Source organism: Bufo gargarizans, chromosome 6 (assembly GCF_014858855.1).
Source record: "Bufo gargarizans isolate SCDJY-AF-19 chromosome 6, ASM1485885v1, whole genome shotgun sequence".
In the NCBI taxonomy this organism is placed as follows: domain Eukaryota; kingdom Metazoa; phylum Chordata; class Amphibia; order Anura; family Bufonidae; genus Bufo; species Bufo gargarizans.
Genome location: NC_058085.1, coordinates 24,170,946 through 24,193,228, shown reverse-complemented (window position 1 = coordinate 24,193,228; position 22,283 = coordinate 24,170,946).

Sequence of the window (22,283 nt, the reverse complement as noted above, 5' to 3'; positions counted from 1 at the left end):
TTTAAGCAGAAATCAGCTCTTATTATACATCAGAGAAATCACACAGGAGAGAATCCATTTTCATGTTCAGAATGTGGAAAATGTTTTAAGTATAAATACGGTCTTGTTATACATCAGAGGGTTCACACAGGAGAGAAGCCATTTTCATGTTCAGAATGTGGAAAATGTTTTAAGTATAAACAAGGTCTTGTTTTACATCAGAGAATTCACACAGGAGAGAAGCCATTTTCATGTTCAGAATGTGGGAAATGTTTTAACAGGAAATCACATCTTGTTATACATCAGATAATTCACACAGGAGAGAAGCCATTTTCATGTTCAGAATGTGGGAAATGTTTTAACCAGAAATCGGCTCTTGTTACACATCATAAAACTCACAGAGAAGAGAGGCCATTTTCGTGTTCAGAATGTGGGAAATGTTTTAGACTAAAATCATCTCTTGTTATACATCAGAGAATTCACACTGGAGAGAATCCATTTTCATGTTCAGAATGTGGAAAATGTTTTAAGCATAACTCAAATCTTGTTACACATTATAAAACTCACAGAGAAGAGAGGCCATTTTCATGTTCGGAATGTGTCGAATGTTTTAAGTATAAACAAGCTCTTGTTGTACATCAGAGAATTCACACAGGAGAGCGGCCATTTTCATGTTCAGAATGTGGAAAATGTTTTAAGCATAACTCAAATCTTGTTACACATCATAAAACTCACAGAGAAGAGAGGGCATTTTCATGTTCGGAATGTGGGGAATGTTTTAAGTATAAACAAGTTCTTGTTGTACATCAGAGAAATCACACAGGAGAGAAGCCATTTTCATGTTCAGAATGTGGGAAATGTTTTAAGCATAAATCAAATCTTGTTACACATAAAAAAACTCACAGAGAGAAGCCATCTCCATGCTTAGCCCGTTAGTGACCTCCCTTATGTGTTTTTATGGTAGTCAGTGTCGCTAACTGGCTTTATTCCGTCAGACACTACTTTTTACAGGGAGATAAAACAGAACCTTGCTTTGAGTTACCAGAGGTGGCCGAGGGCTTGGAGTGATGATTGGGACCACTGTGAGAGCTCCCCAAACACATATTGTCTCCTGTATTGAATGAATGCCGGTCATCAAAGGACAGATCCAGTTAAAAGTGAAAGTTTTTACTGTATATACACGGGCGATCAAAATTAGAGAACAATTTATGAACACTTGATTTTTTCAGAAATAATGTAATCTACATTGATCATCATTTTGAATGTTTTTTTTTTTTTTTGTAAGGGGTACACCATGCTATTAGAACAGTGTTTTTCAAAATAACCAAAGTATATCAACATAAAACCTTTATTTTTCAAAAAACTTGATCATAATTAGAGAATAGCAATTACTGTAGCACAGAAAAAGATTCTATCAAATTTTTTTGAAAGTTACAATAGTCACCAATCAGTAGAAAGTGTACAGGCCCTTGCTTTGAGTGACTTCAGCACATCCGCGGCACAGGACATCACTAGTCTCTCACACTGCTCTGGTGTGATTTTGGTCCACTCTTCCAGTCTCTTTAACAGTTCTGTGACTGTTGTGGGTTTGTTGACCATAACTTTGTCACCAAGGATTTTCCAGAAGTTCTCTATTGGGTTTAGATCAGGACTCTGGCTGGCCATTTCATTGTTTCAATGTCCTCAGTTTTAAGGAACTGCTTTACCTGTTTTGCTGTATGACAGGGGGCATTGTCTTGCATGAAAATTGCTCGCTGAGTGATGAACACAAGGAAGGAACCGTGTGTTGTTGAAGAAGGTTGTGATACACACTTGCATTCACTCTGCCATGTAGCTGTTTGAGAGGTCCAACTCCTGCGGCAGAAAACATTCCCCAAACCATGACACTTCCTCCTCCACCTTTCACTGACTTCTTTACACATTTTGGGTTCAGTCTTTCCCCAGTTTGTCAACGAACATAATGTTTTCCATCAGATACAAATAAATTAAACTTGCTTTCATCACTAAAATGAACCCTGGAGCACTTCTCCTCTGTCTACACAACATGCTCCTCAGCAAAGGCGAGTCTAGCCTTCTGATTCTTTCTGCTAATGAGAGGTTTGGTCACTGCAGATTGGGCTTTCAGTCCAAATGCTCTTAAACGTCGAGACACTGTATGACGAGACAGATCCTTACCCTGTTCAGTGCTGAACTGGCGAGCAATTCCAGCTGCAGTGTTGAAACGATTACTCATTGAGATTCTCCGCATTATCCTGTCCTCTCTTGCATTTGTCTTTCGAGGGCGACCAGCCTTCCTCAAGGACTTGAATGAGTTTGTGATGTTGCAAAGATGCAATATTCCTGAAATCACAGACTTGGAATGGCCAACTTCTCTTGCTATGGCTGTTAGGGTCACCCCTTTGGCCTTCATCTGGGCAACCTGCTGCCAGAGGGTTTCAGTCACTGTCGAACGGCACACCGTTTTGGCAAAGTCAGTGAAAACTGCAAAGTTAGGCTGTCAGTTAAATAGGGTTTGTCAGATCAATAAGGAAATTGGCACCAGTTGCCAGATTAACACCAATAACTTGCAGGTTATCTGAAAGTGTTCTCTAATTATGATCAGTGTTCTTTTTTAATTATGCCATTTAAATATTTTTTCTGTGCTTTAGAATAAATACAATTTATGAAATAATCTTAAAATACTGCTATTTTACTGCTAGGATATATTCACATAGGACTACACTATGACCTTGACATTTTGGAAATTGTGTGTTCTCTAATTTTGATCGCCAGTGTATATTTAAACAAAAATGTTTGGTGACAGGAAAAAAAAAACCCTGTAGGGCCTGATATAAAAAGATAACTATCTACCTATTCCAGCCCCGGTCTGTTCTACATTTTATAAGTATTTGTAAAATCAAAAACATCAAATATGAGCTTGTCAAGAAACCGTCAGCTCTTCCTGGGTTTCATCAGTGATGTGCAAGTTCTCTCAACAAGTGACCCAGGTGAGGACTGCCTCATTACATAGAAGCCATTACTCGTCCTCCTAATGGAATATCATCTTAATCTGTACACCCTGACCAAAATGTACCTGTAGATAAACCAAACAAGTGGGGTCCCCGCCACCCCTGTATTTGTAGAAGTTATGTGGTTCACTCATCTCACATGAATTTACCAGTGGGGGAATCCTTGGTTATTTCTTATTGTATGTCCCACTAGCTCTGGATTGTTTAAGTTTTGTAATTGAAGACTTGATATAAAATATTTTTATTGGATATATAGAATTTTTGAACATTTTTTTTTTTCTATGACTATTCCCATTCCTATTAATGTATGGTGATACGGAGATGATATGTTTTATTTGGAGGATCTCTGATATTCAGGCTGTTCTATGGGTGCAGTTACAGTTTTGTCTGGGTTTATAATCGGATGTCTTACACCTGACAATACTTCTACTACAAGTAATGACGATACCTCGGATGGAGAGAGGGGGGGTAGTGATCCTTTACTGTTTCTATGGATGGTTTTGGACGCTGCCCCTTAATATATTCTGTCGGTGATTGCTTGTTTTGTGCACATAGTGGTTTCTACCTTGCCAGGCAGAGCCATTATGGTGCAGAAGCATCACTCGTCACATCCGGATGCCCTAGTTAAAGTGATGTGTAACTATATGCCAACATATATTTTAAAAGTATCAAAATGTATAATAAAATTGAAGTGAGAATAAAGAATAAAATAGAAAAAAAAAAGTCTGCATAGTTTTTCTTTTCACCATGGGAATGCCTGGGGGTTAGAATATACAGGGCATTGTATATTACCCCTGCAAGGCAGCTGGCGGGCAGACACACTCCAGTAGTTAAAGGCCAGGAGGGCGATCACCACTAACAACGCCACCAACACAGAGGGGGGCAGCTGGCCTGTATGCCGCAGGGCTCAAAAGCCCACCATGATCGCCCCCCTCGGCCTAGCTCTGTCCGATCTCACAACGTCTTTCTCCCATTCTCCGCCGCTGCCAAACCCGCTGTGACAGCTGGTGAGCTGAGTCTGTAACTTTAACTTTAATCATCGCTCATCTCTTTACTTTGAAACCTTACTCTCAGCTCCGGTAACAGCAGGCAGTGCGGGCGGCGCTCACTCACTGACGTCACACGCCTGTGCCGCCTAGTGGGAGGAGCAGGCGGGTGACGTCAGTGAGTGAGCGCCGCCCGCACTGCCTGCTGTTACCGGAGCTGAGAGTAAGGCATCAAAGTAAAGAGATGAGCGATGATTAAAGTTACAGATTACAGTTAATAAATGTACTCCTGTGAGGGTCGGGGAGGGGGATCTGTGGATGGCACTGTTTAGGGGAAGGGGATCTGTGGATGGCACTGTTTAGGGGAAGGGGATCTGTGGATGGCACTGTTTAGGGGAAGGGGATCTGTGGATGGCAATGTTTAGGGGAGGGGGATGTTCCTAAAGTGTATGTGATAGCAGGATGGGGGCGTGTTTAAGTGTAGAGAGCACCTATTGGTTGAGGTGCAGAAGCTGGTGCACGAGGAGCTCAATGCATTGTGGGTAGTGAGAGCAGGCTGGATTAGCTTCAGGATGAGTCATCAGGGGCCATCTTAACTAAATAAGGAAATTGCAGTTTTGTGCAGACTGGTTGCTAAGGTCTGGATCTTATGAAATATGGGGTAAGTAAGTCTAATAGTTGGTGATTCTGGGATATCAGGGTAATAGTAACTACATATATGAAAATTAAAATTAGGGTCGAAAGGTGACAGTTATCCTTTAAAGAATAAGGAGCTTGAGTTTGAATTAAAAAGAAAATGCATGTCTGAAAAAAAATACTAATAAAAAGCCCCATGCGTCATGTAAAAAAAAGTTGCAAAAATTTGGTAGGCAGCACAATAAATAAAAATTAAAGATGTTGTCTGGGGTCAGAGCTGAATCTGGGCATATGCCCTTTTTCACCCAGGCAGCCCTTCTGAGATGATCAGAGCATCGGAGCATTTCATGTTTTGTTTTTTTGTTTACATTTTTACACTGCTAAGCGGAGGCTTCTCAGTTGTATTACAGGCTGGGGCAGCGCTAAAGCCTCCCCATTAGTGCTGGTGACATCACCTGCAAAGCTGCTAGGCAGAAGCCTCCGCCTAGCAAAAACCCGTAACGTCACTGGATCTTCAAAGAAGCCCTTGTCGGATGTTCCACTCAGAGGGGCTGCCTGGATGAAGAAGGGGATATGTCTGTTCAGCTCTGAATCCAGACAACCCCTTTAAGATTAATACATTAGACCGCCATATGCTCTAAATAAATGCGTATGTTTTCTTGATGGCCTTTTATCAGGATAGGCCATAACTATCAGATTGGATAAGATTGAGGGGTCTGATACCTGGCACTATAACATAACACATATAACTCATACAGCCCAGGAAGTGATGAGCGCCACCCCTAGGGAAGTGTAGCAAGAAACCAGCAGCAAGCATGCTATGGCCAGGGCTGAGAGGAGACTGGAGCGGAATCCCCAGAACCACAGCATCTACACCAGGGATGTCAAACTCGTGGCCCTCCAGCTGTTGCAAAACTTCAACTCCCATCATGCCCGGGCATACTACAGCTATCAGGGAATGATGGGAGTTGTAGTTTTGCAACATCTGGAGGGCCATGAGTTTGACATCCATGATCTACACAGACAGGGCCCAGGACTGCAGCGGTGGATGGAAAGGATCACCGATGAGCACGTCGCCCAGGAACACTGCGGTAAGCAGGGGAACAGCAGCCGCTGTTGCAGAATCCACTCATAAACTATAAGAAAGAACTAATAGAGCAGGGGTACTCAACTACTTTTTGTACCGGTAAATGTCCACATAATTGGATCTGCTGTGAGGTGGAGGTCCAGACTGAACACCAACAGGTGCGGGTACCATTAAATTAATAATCCTATGTACCCCACATTTCTAGAATGCCACTAGGAGGGCCACTTGCTGATTGTGGGGGAATGCTGATGTTATTGATGCTGCCATAGTACAGAGGGACTCTGACCATTCGCTGACTGTGGGGGCACACTGTAGCTGGCCAGCTAAGACCTGTCCCAGGTTGCTAATATAGCTTATATGTTTATATAGCTAAACCTTCCAATAACCTTAGTACAGTTCCTATGTTTGTGTGTGTTAAGGGGGATATTAATTATTGGTATTTATGCAAATATCGATAATTAATATTCATAAATAGGCGTGAGTCGTCTAGTGATGACTCTGCCTATTTATGCCTAAATCATAAATAACTATGTTAACTAGCTAACTACCTCTGATTGCATATACACTACACTGAACTACACTGCTTGCGACTTACTACTATGCTACGGCGGCGACTACTAAAAACACTATACGCTGTATATGAATAATAAAGTATTTATTATACAATACAATAATACAAGTCTAATTATACGCTATATCTATATATATTTATAGATCAATGGTTATAAATATATATACATATAGACGCACACACCACAGTACAGCAATAACACTACAGTAAACAATACAAACCTAACTACACTACACAATTCACAATTCCACCCCACACACACTAGCTATACATTACAATAATACATTTACATACACACAAATATCGGTAACCCACCCGCCTGGCTACTCACTGTCCCTACGGGGTGGGGGTAAAAACACAATTGTGGAACTGCAGGGATTAATACATTCAGGCCAAGGAACACAGGGTTGTAGCTGGGTACAGCGGGGCTGTAAACCACACAATCACTGCAATGTAGGGATAATCACAGTGCAGGGGATAATGGATATAAAGGGCTCAATCCTAGGGTTGGACAACTGGGGTTATTGGGGCTATTGCAGGGGACCAGGATATCATACAGCCCAGCAAGCATATGCTGGGGCTGCCCACAGGAAATGCAGGAGTTAATGATATGGGCAGAGGCAGACAGGGCTGAGGTTAATGGTGCAGGAGGTCAGCAGCAGGGGTTAGGGGATGGTCGGTGGAATAGGAGTAAATCAGGGCAGGGGTATTAGGGGTCTGGAGGGAAAGGGTTACTCAGCCATCTCCAGGGGCACTCTGCCTCTCTTCCTTCAGGGTGCAGTTCCCATGTGTCTCTGTTTATAGTCCAGTTCCAAGAGACCGCGCCTTTGTCCTGGCTTGGGCTAATATAGCCCAAAAGCAGCCCCGTCCCCCTTCAACAGGAGGGTGATGACATCATCGTGGGCGTGTGACGGAATGCTTGAACTGATTCAAAGGACTTCCTGCCCGAGGTGTAAATGAGAGCATCCCCTCCAGCTGCCACACCATAACATCACACACTCCCACGTCATAACAGAACTATGCTGATAAAAAATATAAAATATATATATACATAAATATAAAAATATATATATACATACATACACATATATATATATATATATATATATATATATTGCACAACCTGGGGATCACAGGACACAATATAATTCTGGGGCATAAATGGGCAGTAATAAGCCCACCTGCATATGGATATATTATACACATAGATGTATGCTGACAAGGGGGGATACTTACATCTCTCTGTATACACCCATACCACCTGGACCGGCCCATGCAAAAGGGCCAATATATATGCATATATATTTAACTCCAACACTTCCCTCAACAGTGTGTTAAAGACAAAAGCAGAGTTATTTACAGTGACTTAATGTTTGGATGTCATATAACTGTTATATATATTGTGTTCACAGAAGCAGAAAAGATAATATGCCTTTAAGATTCATTGTATGGATGTGAGGTAAGCTCAATGACACAGCAGAAAGCATAGAGTTAAACTGTTGTTCCTGGGCAGGAGTCTAGACCAATCACAGCCAGCCTCACATACTGCCTATGTGGGAAATCCACCTAGCAGGAGCTGCTACAATCATTACACCAGAGGAGAGAAGCTGAACAGACATTCACTCCACTAAGAGCTATGTTTTATAGAAGCAGAGAGGCCCAAAATTTTTTTTTATAATGTTCCTACTGTTAATATAGTGATTAGAACTGTATACTGAACTAGTTATATATGTGTTTACTTACAGTTCCACCATATGCAAACTACAAAGTTCACAATTGCTAATTCAAATTCCATATTGCAATCCAAATTGCATACAACCATACCAGATCATACTCAACCAATCTGCAAATAGTCACTGCTAACTGCATACTGCACGTGAACTATTAGTTAGACCTCAGATATACCGCTCAGAGAGATCATAAAGTGCTTAAATAACTTAAAGTGAGAGTACAGATACTGAGAAATATATCCACCATTTTATGTTGAATGACAAGATTGAACAGTTAAACCACCATCTTATGCATACCGCCATTTTGTGATACTTTATTCAACACATGTTTTGTACAAGGAATATCTGCTATGGACGCGGCAGTGTTATATATGAAGAAAAGTTGAAGTTAATAAAGAAGTTATTTCAAGCATTTGGTGTGCTCTTTAAACCTACTGCTTCCATAGAAGGGCGCTAAAGGAATTACAGAGTAATAGATAGTCTGGTTAGACTAAAAGTCAGAGATATCAAAATTCTTCTAATGCCACAGCGCAAAAGGCACTTCATAGTGCTGCGCCTGGCACTCACACTGCTGTTATTGATGCAGTCATAGTACAGAGGGACTCTGACCAGTCTCTGACCATGGGGGCACTCTGCTGTTATTGATGCAGCCATAGGACAGAGGAACTCTAACCACTCACTGACTATGGGGGCGCTCTGGCTAATTTTATGGTGGGTTTAGTGCTTGTGTGTTAGGGGCATGTGGATGACACAGCTCAAACAGGCTGATACAGGTCATACACACAGGGAGATCGTCCACAGTCCTCAGCTCTGACCTCAGATAACACAGTGGAGATGTTAGCCCCGTACCCCCACCCAGTGCTGGACATCAGTCCTGTCCCCTGCAGCCCTGACCTGGTGCAGACACTGACCTCTCCTCCTTACAGTCCACATGTGGAGGCCACTTCTTCATGCAGGAGCTGAAGAAACCTGCTCTGCACATCGACAGCCTGCCATCACAGACTCGCTCAGGGCAGAAATGATGTAGGCAGAGCCAACTCCTCCCTCACTACCAGTGATGGGTAGTTTGTATGAAGCTGCCTGTGTGCAGCACATCGATTGGCTGGAACACCTCACAGATCCTATCCTGCTTCTTCCCCTCACTGGCTGTACCACAGTCCTTCTCTTCTGCTTATCTCTTCCTAGTGGGTCCGGACAGCTGGCATCCCCAGTCCGGATTCGGTCCGCGGTCCACCAGTTGAGTACCCCTGAGATAAAGGATTTTAAACATAGTCAGGTAAACATGTAAATTAAGAGAGAGTTTTGAATTGATAGTTCTATTTTATTTTATTTACAAGTGTTTTACATATATGCATATGAGTATTGAGTATTGAGCAATACTGAAAACAGGACCATAATAACGAGGAAATGTTAGAAAGGCATTTTTAACAATGAGATACAAAATGAGAGGATGTGACGTGGTGATAAATACCGCCCATACCCAAAAGTATACTGAAATGTCCCAGACAAAGCAGGAGCGAAACCCAGATTACAATTTTGCATGAGAAGCATACCCACTACCGCTCATTAGCTCAGAGACTAAGAAGCTGCGAAGAAGGAAGGATAAGGAGGAGATTGGAGGAAGCAGCATAAAATTAACCAGTGATTTCTTTTTTTTTGTTACCCTAAGCTTTCCTTTATTGCAGCGCGGATCGTAACCCGTTTTTATACGTTTTAGACTGAAAGAAGTGGGGACCTACTTCTACAAAGGGACTGCAGCTCATATCAGCACTCAATCTAATACACAAAACTTTTGTATATTCGTGAATTTTTTATCTGGAGCACTTTTTGTACAAAGTAAACATTGTTTTCAAAATTAATCATTTGTAAAATAGATTAGAAATTTTGACCTGTTGTAACAAATTTTTACCTGTCCAGGCTCCAGCGGTGCAACATTATCTTTAGTAAAAGGATGCAATGCTCTGTTGCTCCCGCAGCGGACGTGTGCTGGGGGACATTAGCAGTGGGCTGATTGCTAAACTACTCTATTACTGAGTACTAATGAAGCGCTAAGTCAATGGACCTATTAGGTTCTGATCCCCTGGGACTCCCTTCCTGGCCATATATCAGTTCTAGTGATAGTCTGACTCACTAGCTGTGTTCCTGGTTCTTTGTCCTGTGCTTATTCGGATTGTTCATGCTTCTCGCCCCTGCTTGTCTACTGACTGCTCTCTTTTACTTGTTTGGTACTGATGAATCCGTCTGGTTCTGAGCTCGGCTTATCTTCTGACCACTCTTTGCCTCCCGTTTGGTACTGCATAGATAGCCTGACTAGTTCTGACTCATTTATGTACTACTCTGTATTGTGTTTGTCTGTCTTTGTTTGTCAGTCCGTCTCTGCACTTATATAGCATAGTGACTGTCAACCAGTTGACGTCTAGCTATCTAGGGCTTGTACTGCAAGTAGGTAGGGAAAGCAGGCTCCGTACTAGACTTATCTTGGTGATAGGCAATCAATATCAAAACCCCAGAGAACCCTTTTAATTCCTGCAAAAAACATTGGATCAAAATACTCATGACATGTTTGTACATAGGACCCCTTTATATCGCAATAGAGTTGCAAGCCATTGGAATGCCTATGGAAACACTGAATTTCAGGCTATTTGAGTTTATCCACGTGCATGCGTTCTGGTGCTGGTGAAGAAGGAGGAATCAGAGGTTTCTGAAAAGAAGGTGCCAAATGCGGAAGTCTTTTGCCATGGGCTTCTTCCTTCGCACTTTTCTGGAACTCAAGATCAATATAGGTAACAAGAGAAAGTGAACCCTCTGTCACTGCAATTTAGGAAATGTCCCAAACTAGGGGACTATACCTGTCTTGTCTGTGCCATTCAAATTTGTTAATTGTCCTCCCCTATGACAAGGAAAGTTGGCAAAGACTCAAAGACTGGATTCTCCATTATTAACTGTTCTCTCTTATTAACTTAACTGTAGCCTACACACTAATTTCAATACATCCAATTAGAAGCGTGTATTAAAGTAACCAATAAGCAGTATAATGAAAAAACACATCTAGACTAAGGATGAGTTAACCAGTTAGGACTGAATCGAGTTTGACCAAACTTTGCTATTTTTTGAAAGGCAGACAAACCTGAATCTTTCTGGGCTTGTTTCGGACAAAAGCCACTAAAACGGCGCTTAGCACCAATTTAATTCACATGTTGGGGGAAAAAGCACAAGGTAGGACCCTGAGAGGAAGTGGGGGTAAGGGCTTGCCCTGATTAGCTCAGAGGCTGACAGACAACCTGGATGAGCCAATTAATCTTGCAGCAGGCAGGGTGGTGCCCGAGCAGAAAGCCATTCTGTGTTGGAGTGTGAATAAGGTACTTAAGTTGTACAGTGTCTGCCAGAAAAATCTTAGGGAGTCCGGGAGAATCAGATCAATCAAGCTTGTATTCTATTGCCAGGGAGAGTGAAGGGAAAGGCTAAATTACAAAGAAAGAAATGTGTGTGTTGTGTAGAATACGGAGAAGCAGGGAAGCTAGCAGACAGGGAGAGAGAAGACCTGTGGGTGACTGTGCCTGCTATCAGAAGTCTTGGTGCTGCAGCTACAGTACCTGCAAGCAAATACTTAACCCCTCCCCCCCCATTTTATTTTGGGGTTCAATTTAATCAAGCAGCATATACAGGTCCTTCTAAAAAAATTAGCATATTGTGATAAGAAGCCAATTTTCCCCACTTGAGGGGAATAAAAAATTCCTTCCCGACTCCACTCAGGCAATCAGAATAACTCCCTGGATCAACAACCCCTCTCTAGTAGCTATAGCCTGTAATATTATTACACTCCAGAAATACATCCAGGCCCCTCTTGAATTCCTTTATTGTACTCACCATCACCACCTCCTCCGGCAGAGAGTTCCATAGTCTCACTGCTCTTACCGAAAAGAATCCTCTTCTATGTTTGTGTACAAACCTTCTTTCCTCCAGACGCAGAGGATGTCCCCTCGTCACAGGCACAGTCCTGGGGATATATAGATGATGGGATAGATCTCTGTACTGACCCCTGGTATATTTATACATAGTAATTAGATCTCCTCTCAGTCGTCTTTTTCCTAAAGTGAATATCCCTAATGTTGATAATCTTTCAGGGTACTGTAGTTGCCCCATTCCAGTTATTACTTTAGTTGCCCTCCTCTGGACCTTCTCCAGCTCTGCTATGTCTGCCTTGTTTACAGGAGCCCAGAACTGTACACAGTACTCCATGTGTGGTCTGACTAGCGATTTGTAAAGTGGTAGGACTATGTTCTCATCACGGGCATCTATGCCCCTTCTGATACAACCCATTATCTTATTGGCCTTGGCAGCAGCTGCCTGACACTGTTTTTTGCAGCTTAGTTTTCTGTTTATTAAAATTCCTAGATCCTTTTCCATGTCAGTGTCACCGAGTGTTTTATCATTTAGTATGTACAGGTGACTTGCATTATTCCTTCTCATGTGCACAACTTTACATTTGTCAGTGTTAAACCTCATCTGCCATTTATCTGCCCAAGACTGCAATCTATACAGATCGCTCTGTAGTAGTATACTGTCCTCTTCAGTGTTAATTACTTTACACAGTTTAGTGTCATCTGCGAAAATTGATACTTTACTATGCAAGCCTTCTACAAGATCATTAATAAATATATTGAAGAGAATAGGGCCCAATACTGACCCCTGAGGTACCCCACTAGTGACAGTGACCCAATCTGAGTGTGTACTGTTAATAACCATCCTCTGTTTTCTATCATTGAGCCAGTTACTTACCCACATACAGACGTTTTCTCCCAGTCCGAGCATTCTCATTTTATATATTAACCTTTTATGTGGTACAGTGTCATATGCTTTGGAGAAGTCCAGATATACGACATCCATTGATTCGCCGCTGTCAAGTCTAGAACTTACCTCCTCATAGAAACTGATTAAATTAGTTTGGCATGACCGATCCCTCACGAAGCCATGCTGATATGGCGCTATTTGCTTATTTCCGTTGAGATGCTCTAAGATAGCATCTCTCAGAAAACCTTTAAACAGTTTACCCACAACAGATGTTAAACTTACCGGCCTATAGTTTCCAGGCTCTGTTTTTGGACCCTTTTTGTATATTGGCACCACATTTGCCATGCGCCAATCCTGTGGGACATTCTCTGTCAGTATAGAGTCCGCAAATATCAGAAATAAGGGTCTGGCTATTACATTACTTAATTCTCTTAGGATACGGGGGTGTATGCCATCCGGTCCTGGCGATTTGTCTATTTTAATCTTTTTAAGTCGCTGATGTACTTCTTCCTGGGTCAGACAGGACACTTTTAATGGGGAATTTTTTTTACATTCTGCATGTCATCTGACAGTTTATTTTCCTCAGTGAATACATTGGAGAAGAAAATATTTTACAGCTTTGCTTTCTCCTCGTCGCTCTCTGCAACTCCCCCCTCATTACTCATTAAAGGGCCAACACCTTCAGATTTATACTTTTTAACATTTATATAATTGAAAAACATTTTAGGGTTAGTTTTACTCTCTTTGGCAATTAATCTCTCGGTCTCTAGTTTGGCCGCTTTTATTTGTTTTTTACATGTTCTATTTTTTTCCTTATAGTTTTTCCGTGCTTCCGTGCTACACAACCTGCACGTTTGTTGTTCTGTCAGGCCTATTGGTTAATACTAAGTCCAGTATGGCCGTCCCTCTAGTCAGGTCCTGAACCAGTTGGGAGAGGTAATTGTCTTTGGTTATTGCCAAGAACCTGTTTCCCTTATGAGATATACAAGTTTCAGTTTCCCAGTCTATATCTGGGTAGTTGAAGTCCCCCATAATAACCACCTCATTATGATTTGCCACCTCGTCTATCTCGTTTAGTAGTAGATTTTCTGTGGACTCTGGTATATTAGGTGGTTTATAGTAAACTCCTATTAGTAATTTATTGTTGTTTTTAGCTCCATGTATCTCTACACACAGTGACTCCACATGTTCATGTCCCTCACTTATATCATCACTCAGTGTGGGCTTTAGACAAGACCATAGCTGGAGTGCCTGAGGTTAGCCATCTGTCACAGTGTGGTTCACTGTGACACGGGTTGCTGTGTTACTCTTGCTTGTTGCTCTGATGTACTAGCTGCAGTCCTTGCTTGCCTACCTCCCTGTTTTTCTGGTTCTTGTGGGATTAATAGTCTGGTCTTGGTATGTATGACAGATCACCTTGTTATCCTGCTCTATATTATCCAGTGAGCTGTGGGTTGAGGGTCAGTCTGTCTAGCTTTGCTGGGTGCAGCAGCTATGCACCTGACTTTGGATTATTCCATGTTTCCTTGCATTCATGTCTATGTCTTGTTGTGAATCTCTGTCTGTTCACCCATTGAATAACCCCACATGGGGAACAGGCATCTGCTAGTCCGATTCTATGCATTTGTGGAAAGGGCTTCTGGGTTCTCTGGAGGGAGGACATCTAGTCTATGTATGCAGCTCTGCCTGTGACCGCCATGCATCTGTTCTGCATGGGGTCCAGGCAACTGCTTGTCTGCCTGTCTGTGCAGCTCTGTCTGTGACTGCCATGCATCCGTTATACATGGGGTCCAGGCATCTCCTTGTCTGTGCAGCTCTGCCTGTGATCGCCATGCATCCGTTATGCATGGGGTCCAGGCATCTGTTTTCTTTTCTGGTTCCCGTTATGTCCTTTCTGAACAGTGCCATGTGATTATGTTTGGGTTTCTGTTTGTGTTCCTGGGTTCTGTTGGGGCAAAGACCCCAATGCCGGATGAGCAGTGGACTCCAAATTAGAAAACAATAATTGCTCTTACCGGTAATTGTTTTTCTTGAAACCCATGATGGCCCCCATGCGACTAGGACCTCCCATCCAGGACAGGAAACCTGAAAAGATAATATGGTTCAGTGATTTTAATAAACAGACCTCCAGAGGCGTGCCAACTACCAAGAAAAAGAAAGTTAAAAACATAAGACAAACATGATCCTCTTCTCGACCAGACTTCCCTTTAAAAATCCAGAATTTTTGGGTTAGGATGAACTATTGGGCCCTGAAAAAGAAGATCCTCCTTCAATGGAGGGGTCAACGGTGTTTCTCTGCCATTCTTAGTAGACTGGAGTACCAGGACCTCTTTGGCCACCTTGGAGCTATCAGGATAACCGAGGATCCCTCTTTCTCTATTTTCTTTAATACCTAGGGAATAAGGCAAAATGGAGGGAAGGCATATCCTAATTCCTGACTCCAGTCCTGTGCTAATCCGTCTATTGCCAACGGCTCGTCCAAATGGTTCAGCCGGACATTCCCCTTGCTGTTGGTTTCCTAGATTCTGCATATCTGGACGTGCGTGAGGGATAATCTCAACATGTCTCATAGTCTCTTCTACTTCTGTTCTTGTTATACACTCTGCTCAATCACATCAATGTGAGCTTAATTACAATGTAAATGAGTGCAACAATCAACAAAATATGTATTATTCACTATACAGTCGTGGCCAAAAGTTTTGAGAATGACACAAATATTAGTTTTCACAAAGTTTGCTGCTAAACTGCTTTTAGATCTTTGTTTCAGTTGTTTGTGTGATGTAGTGAAATATAATTACACGCACTTCATATGTTTCAAAAGCTTTTATCGACAATTACATTTATGCAAAGAGTCAGTATTTGCAGTGTTGGCCCTTCTTTTTTAGGACCTCTGCAATTCGACTGGGCATGCTCTCAATCAACTTCTGGGCCAATTCCTGACTGATAGCAACCCATTCTTTCATAATCACTTCTTAGAGTTTGTCAGAATTAGTGGGTTTTTGTTTGTCCCCCCGCATCTTGAGGATTGACCACAAGTTCTCAATGGGATTAGGATCTGGGGAGTTTTCAGGCCATGGACCCAAAATGTCAACGTTTTGGTCCCCGAGCTACTTAGTTATCACTTTTGCCTTATGGCACGGTGCTCCATCGTGCTGGAAAATGCATTGTTCTTCACCAAACTGTTGTTGGATTGTTGGAAGAAGTTGCTGTTGGAGGGTGTTTTGGTACCATTCTTTATTCATGGCTGTGTTTTGGGGCAAAATTGTGAGTGAGCCCACTCCCTTGGATGAGAAGCGACCCCACACATGAATGGTCTCAGGATGCTTTACTGTTGGCATGACACAGGACTGATGGTAGCGCTCACCTTTTCTTCTCCGGACAAGCCTTTTTCCTAATGCCCCAAACAATCGGAAAGAGGCTTCATCAGAGAATATGACTTTGCCCCAGTCCTCAGCAGTCCATTCACCATATTTTCTGAAGAAGATCAATCTGTCCCTGATGTTTTTTTTGGAGAGAAGTGGCTTCTTTGCTGCCCTTCTTGACACCAGGCCATCTTTCAAAAGTCTTCACCTCACTGTGCGTGCAGATGCGCTCACACCTGCCTGCTGCCATTCCTGAGCAAGCTCTGCACTGGTGGCACTCCGATCCCGCAGCTGAATCCTCTTTAGGAGACGATCCTGGCACTTGCTGGACTTTCTTGGATGCCCTGAAGCCTTCTTAACAAGAATTTAACCTCTTTCCTTGAAGTTCTTGATGATCCTATAAATTGTTGATTGAGGTGCAATCTTAGTAGCCACAATATCCTTGCCTGTGAAGCCATTTTTATGCAACGCAATGATGGCTGTACTCGTTTCTTTGCAGGTCACCATGGTTAACAATGGAAGAACAATGATTTCAAGTATCACTCTCCTTTTAACAGGTCAAGTCTGCCATTTTAACCCAATCAGCCTGACATAATGATCTCCAGCCTTGTGCTCGTCAACATTCTCATCTGAGTTAACAAGACGATTACTGAAAAGATCTCAGCAGGTCCTTTAATAAAGGGCAATGAAATGCAGTGTAAAGTTTTTTTGGGGGATTAAGTTAATTTTCATGGCAAAGAAGGACTATGCAATTCATCTGATCACTCTTCATAACATTCTGGAGTATATGCAAATTGCTATTATAAAAACTTAAGCAGCAACTTTTCTAATTTCCAATATTTATATAATTCTCAAAACTTTTGGCCACGACTGTACTATACCCACAAGCCACCCACCAATATTTTTATATCAGTTAGCTGGATTCAAGAAAGAGAAAGTATCTGACCCCCAAGAGTCCTTGCCAGCACTATGTTTATCCAGCCATTTATCTCTCATTTCTTTCATTTTTCTGATACCTGCTCTAACTTGGAAGTTACCTTGTGGATCTATACAATGGCATATAAGTATGGTTTCCATTAATTTCCTAACTATTGATGTCAGGCTTACTGGCCTATAGTTGCCCAATTCCTCCCTACTACCTTTCTTGTGAATTGGCACAGCATTTGCTAATTTCCAATCTTTTGGGACGACTCCTGTTACCAGTGATTGGTTAAATAAACCTGTTAATGGTTTTGCTAGTTCACCACTAAGCTCTTTAGGTGTATCGCATCCGGCCCCTGTGACTTATTTGTATTAATTTTAGACAGCTGACTTAGAACCTCTTCCTCTGTAAAGACACATGCGTCAAAAGATTCATTAGTCTTCCTTCCTAACTGCGGTCCTTTTCCTTCATTTTCCTTTGTAAAAACTGAACAGAAGTATTCATTGAGGCAGTCAGCTAGTTTTTTATCTTCTTCCATATACCTTCTTTCTTTTGTTTTTAATTGGGTAATTCCTTATTTTAGTTTCCTTTTTTCATTATATCTTTAGGCACAGCATTTATGTTAAGCTCATGTGACAGCATAAATGTGGCTGGAGTCAACCGGACAAGAGTACAGGTTCCAGAAGCTTCGGGTGGAATCCACTTATATGTTGCCACTCCGCAGGCAAAATAAAGATTACCAGGTAGAGTATAATTATAAGTTAAATGATAGAGGAGAACATAGGCAGCCGCAGTGACCGCTACACTTTGATTGTACAAACACCATATTTGACATCCGTCATTGCTTCTACCTATCTCTCCTCCCAAACTAAAAGAGTAACTATCATTGGTCTCGGGGATACTTAAAGCCCCATTGTTCTTACAATCTTCACCATCTTTGATTGCTTGTTAAAAATTATCGTTATGTTCCCATGATGCATTATGAAGGGTTCTTTGTACCCCTGTTATCATGGAGACATCACTTTGTTTGTTTTTTAAATTAATTAATTTTTATTTTCCATCGAAAAACATTAACACATTTAACATCATGATATAACAAAAATACATTAGACGATAGACATAACTTGGATGGATTCTTCTATCATGAATACCAAGTACAAACATATTTATTCACTATTCCCCCCCTCTTCCCCCACCCTCTTTGTCGTTGTCTGGCGTGCACATCCACAACAAGAGCTAGACCTTATGACCAAGTCTGCCAAGTTCTATCCCATCTGGCTTTTTGACCCTTGTTGTGAATAGCCAGTTTTTCATATCTCCTCACTTTATCTACCAGATGGTGCCATTCAGATACCAGCAAAGGGATCCTTGCACCCCAGTTCCTAACAATTATTACCCTGGCCAGCATAAGTGACTTCATCCAGAGCAGATTTTCCCGTCCCTGCTCATCAAATACAGAGGAGCCTAAAACTGCCATAGTTATGTCTATTTGAGAATCAGAAGAAGAGCATCTACAAAGCTGAGAGCGAACATCACTCCAAAAAACTTGTACAGTAGGGCAAGACCAAACCAGATGTAAGAAATCTGCACATTGGGCCTGGCACCCTGTGGCATCTATCTAACACATCCTTATAAAACCGAGAGAGAGCGCTAGATGTGTAGTATAATCGATGGATCCTAAACTGAATTAATCTGTGTTTCCCGGATATAGAATATTTCCAAACATTCCTATAGATTAATTCCCATTTTATTCTTTTATTATTTCTGATATCTTGACCCCACTTCTCCTCACTTCTAAATTTGTTCAGTTTGGCCACTTCCATTTTCCATTTACTGTAAATTAGTGAGAGGGACGTACTCTTCTGATATAGGTTGTAACATCAATCTATAAATTTGTGTGATTTAACCATAAACACCTCTTTATCTTTCGTGCTCGTATATGCGTGCTTAACCTGAAAGTAGTTATACTTCTCCAGTATTTTAATATCTCTGTGCCCAAATATATCCGCTATAGTCCTAATATTGCCATTGTATATCAATTGCTCAACCCTAGTTATTCCTTTCCTTTCCCAAAATTCAATATCCTCCATCTTATTAAATTCCATAAAGTGCACATTATACCATATAGGAGTAAATTTAAATATATGCGTGATTCCTAAGTTAACTTTAAGTGAATCCCATATACGTTGAATAGAGTGTGATATAATAAATTCACTCCCCCCGTCCCATGTATCCAGTTTCTAATATACTAAATATGTCCTGCTGGGGCCCTCTATAGTTTGCAGTAAGTTTGGAAAAGGTGCAGTTGAGAGGCTAAGAAATAGCCCCGTAGGCAAGGGAGGGATAGACCGCCACTCTCCTCTGCCAACCACAAATAGCTCTGCTTAATGCGTACTCTTTTCCTGACCCAAATTAGTTCGTTAAATAGTCTCTCTAGAGCTTTAAAGTGTATGTCTTCAATCCATATCGGGCAGGGAGTCAATTGATATAATATCTGTGGGAGGAGAACCATTTTGATTAAAGCAATTCTGTCGGCCTGCCCCAGCGTCAACTTTTGCCACACATATGTTTTATTTTTAACTTTTTCTATCAATGGGATAATGTTCAATTTGGTATACTCCTTCACCATAGGGCTGATCCGGACCCCCAGTTACTCAAATTAATCTGTTAACCTTAGGCATCTAACCTCTCCTACAGTAAATGGGGGAGTTTTATTTAGTGGGAGCAAGGCTGACTTCTGCCAATTCACTTCATATCCCGAAAAGACGCCAAATTCATTTATTATCTTCATCACATAGGGCAAGGCCAAATATCCATCCCTTAGATATATGAGAACATCGTCGGCATATAAGCTAATCTTTTCCTGCAAATCCTAAAAGAAATAAAAGAGGAGATAAGGGGCAGCCCTGTCTCGTACCCTGTTGTAGTTCAAAGGGGGCCGACAGAGAGCCATTAACATTTTTCCTTGCCCTGGGTGATTCATACAGAAGTTTAGCCCATTTAACAAAATTAGGACCAAAATTCATCCTATTCATTACTTCCCACAAGAAATCCCTCTCCACCCTGTCAAATGCCTTAGCAGCATCTAAAGATAGGATGGAGCGGTGCTCTCCCTCTCCCAGGTGGATATTCATTAAGGTCGCAACAATGTAGAGAAGATAAATAAAGGTGCGCGGCACTCACCGAAGTTGCTATTCAGTTGTTTCTTTATTTTTCCTTCATCAGAAGTAGTTACATGTGGGATCCTGGGGCGGACAATCTGTTGCAGGTGGTAGCGGCTACGGCCGTTTCGCGCTAGTGATCGCGCTTCCTCTGGCCGCTGTAGCGCTTCCTCTGGCCGCTGTAGACATCATCGCGCCTCCTTGCGCTTTATAGGGGCGGCGCTCTGTAGCCGGGACCATAGGCAACAGCTGTGCGCCGCAGGTAAGTGACAGTCAAAACCCAAAAATGCGAGAAAGGACATACGTAGGTATGTCGTTATTCAGCAATCGATGCCGAGTAGTCCCTTATATATGTAGGATGATAGATCATTTATCATCATGTAACATAATGTACCATGACAGAACTCCAGTGGTTATTATTTGTTTGTACCAATTTCAATGCTTCTTGTCCTCTCTCGCATTTTTATGGTTTTGACTGTCACTTACCTGCGGCGCACAGCTGTTGCCGATGGCTTCGGCCTGAATTTGAATTCAATACATTGGGTCAAATAATTTTTTTCTTATTGTGGTGAGCGGTAACAATGAGGAAAACATCTAGTAAGGGACGCGGACATGGTCGTGGTGGTGTTAGTGGACCCTCTGGTGCTGGGAGAGGACGTGCCCGTTCTGCCACAGCCACACATCCTAGTGTACCAACTACCTCAGGTCCCAGTAGACGCCAGAATTTACAGCGATATTTGGTGGGGCCCAATGCCGTTCTAAGGATGGTAAGGCCTGAGCAGGTACAGGCATTAGTCAATTGGGTGGTTGACAGTGGATCCAGCACGTTCACATTATTTCCCACCCAGTCTTCTGCAGAAAGCGCACAGATGGCGCCTAAAAACCAAGCCCATCAGTCTGTCACATCACCCCCGTGCATATCAGGGAAACTGTCTGAGCCTCAACTTATGCAGCAGTCTCTTATGCTGTTTGAAGACTCTGCTGGCAGGGTTTCCCAAGGGCATCCACCTAGCCCTTCCCCAGTGGTGGAAGACATAGAATGCAGTGACGCACAACCACTTATGTTTCCTGAGGATGGGGACATGGGAATACCACCTCAGCACGTCTCTGATGATGAAACACAGGTGCCAACTGCTGCGTCTTTCTGCAGTGTACAGACTGAACAGGAGGTCAGGGAGGAAGACTGGGTGGAAGGCGATGCAGGGGACGATGAGGTCCTAGACCCCACATGGAATGAAGGTCGTGCCACTGACTTTCACAGTTCGGAGGAAGAGGCAGTGGTGAGACCGAGCCAACAGCGTAGCAAAAGAGTGAGCAGTGGGTAAAAGCAGAACACCCGTCACCAAGAGAGTCCGCCTGCTACTGGCCACCGCCATCTGGGACCGAGCACCCAAAAGGAAGCTTCAAGGAGTTCCCTGGCGTGGCAGTTCTTCAAACAATGTGCTGACGACAAGACCCGAGTGGTTTGTACGCTGTGCCATCAGAGCCTGAAGCGATGCATTAACGTTCTGAACCTTAGCACAACCTGCATGACCAGGCACCTGCATGCAAAGCATGAACTGCAGTGGAGTAAACACCTTAAAAACAAGGAACTCACTCAGGCTCCCCCTGCTACCTCTTCTGCTGCTGCCGCCTCGGCCTCTTCCTCCTCCTTGGGAGGAACGTTGGCACCTGCCGCCCAGCAAACAGGGGATGTACCACCAACACCACCACCTCCGTCACCAAGCATCTCCACCATGTCACACGACAGCGTTGAGCTCTCCATCTCACAAACATTTGAGAGAAAGCGTAAATTCCCACCTAGCCACCCTCGATCCCTGGCCCTGAATGCCAGCATTTCTAAACTACTGGCCTATGAAATGCTGTCATTCAGGCTGGTGGACACAGACAGCTTCAAACAGCTCATGTCACTTGCTGTCCCACAATATGTTGTTCCACGCCACCACTACTTCTCCAAGAGAGCCGTGCCTTCCCTGCACAACTAAGTATCCAATAAAATCAAGTGTGCACTGCGCAACGCCATCTGTGGCAAGGTCCACCTAACCACAGA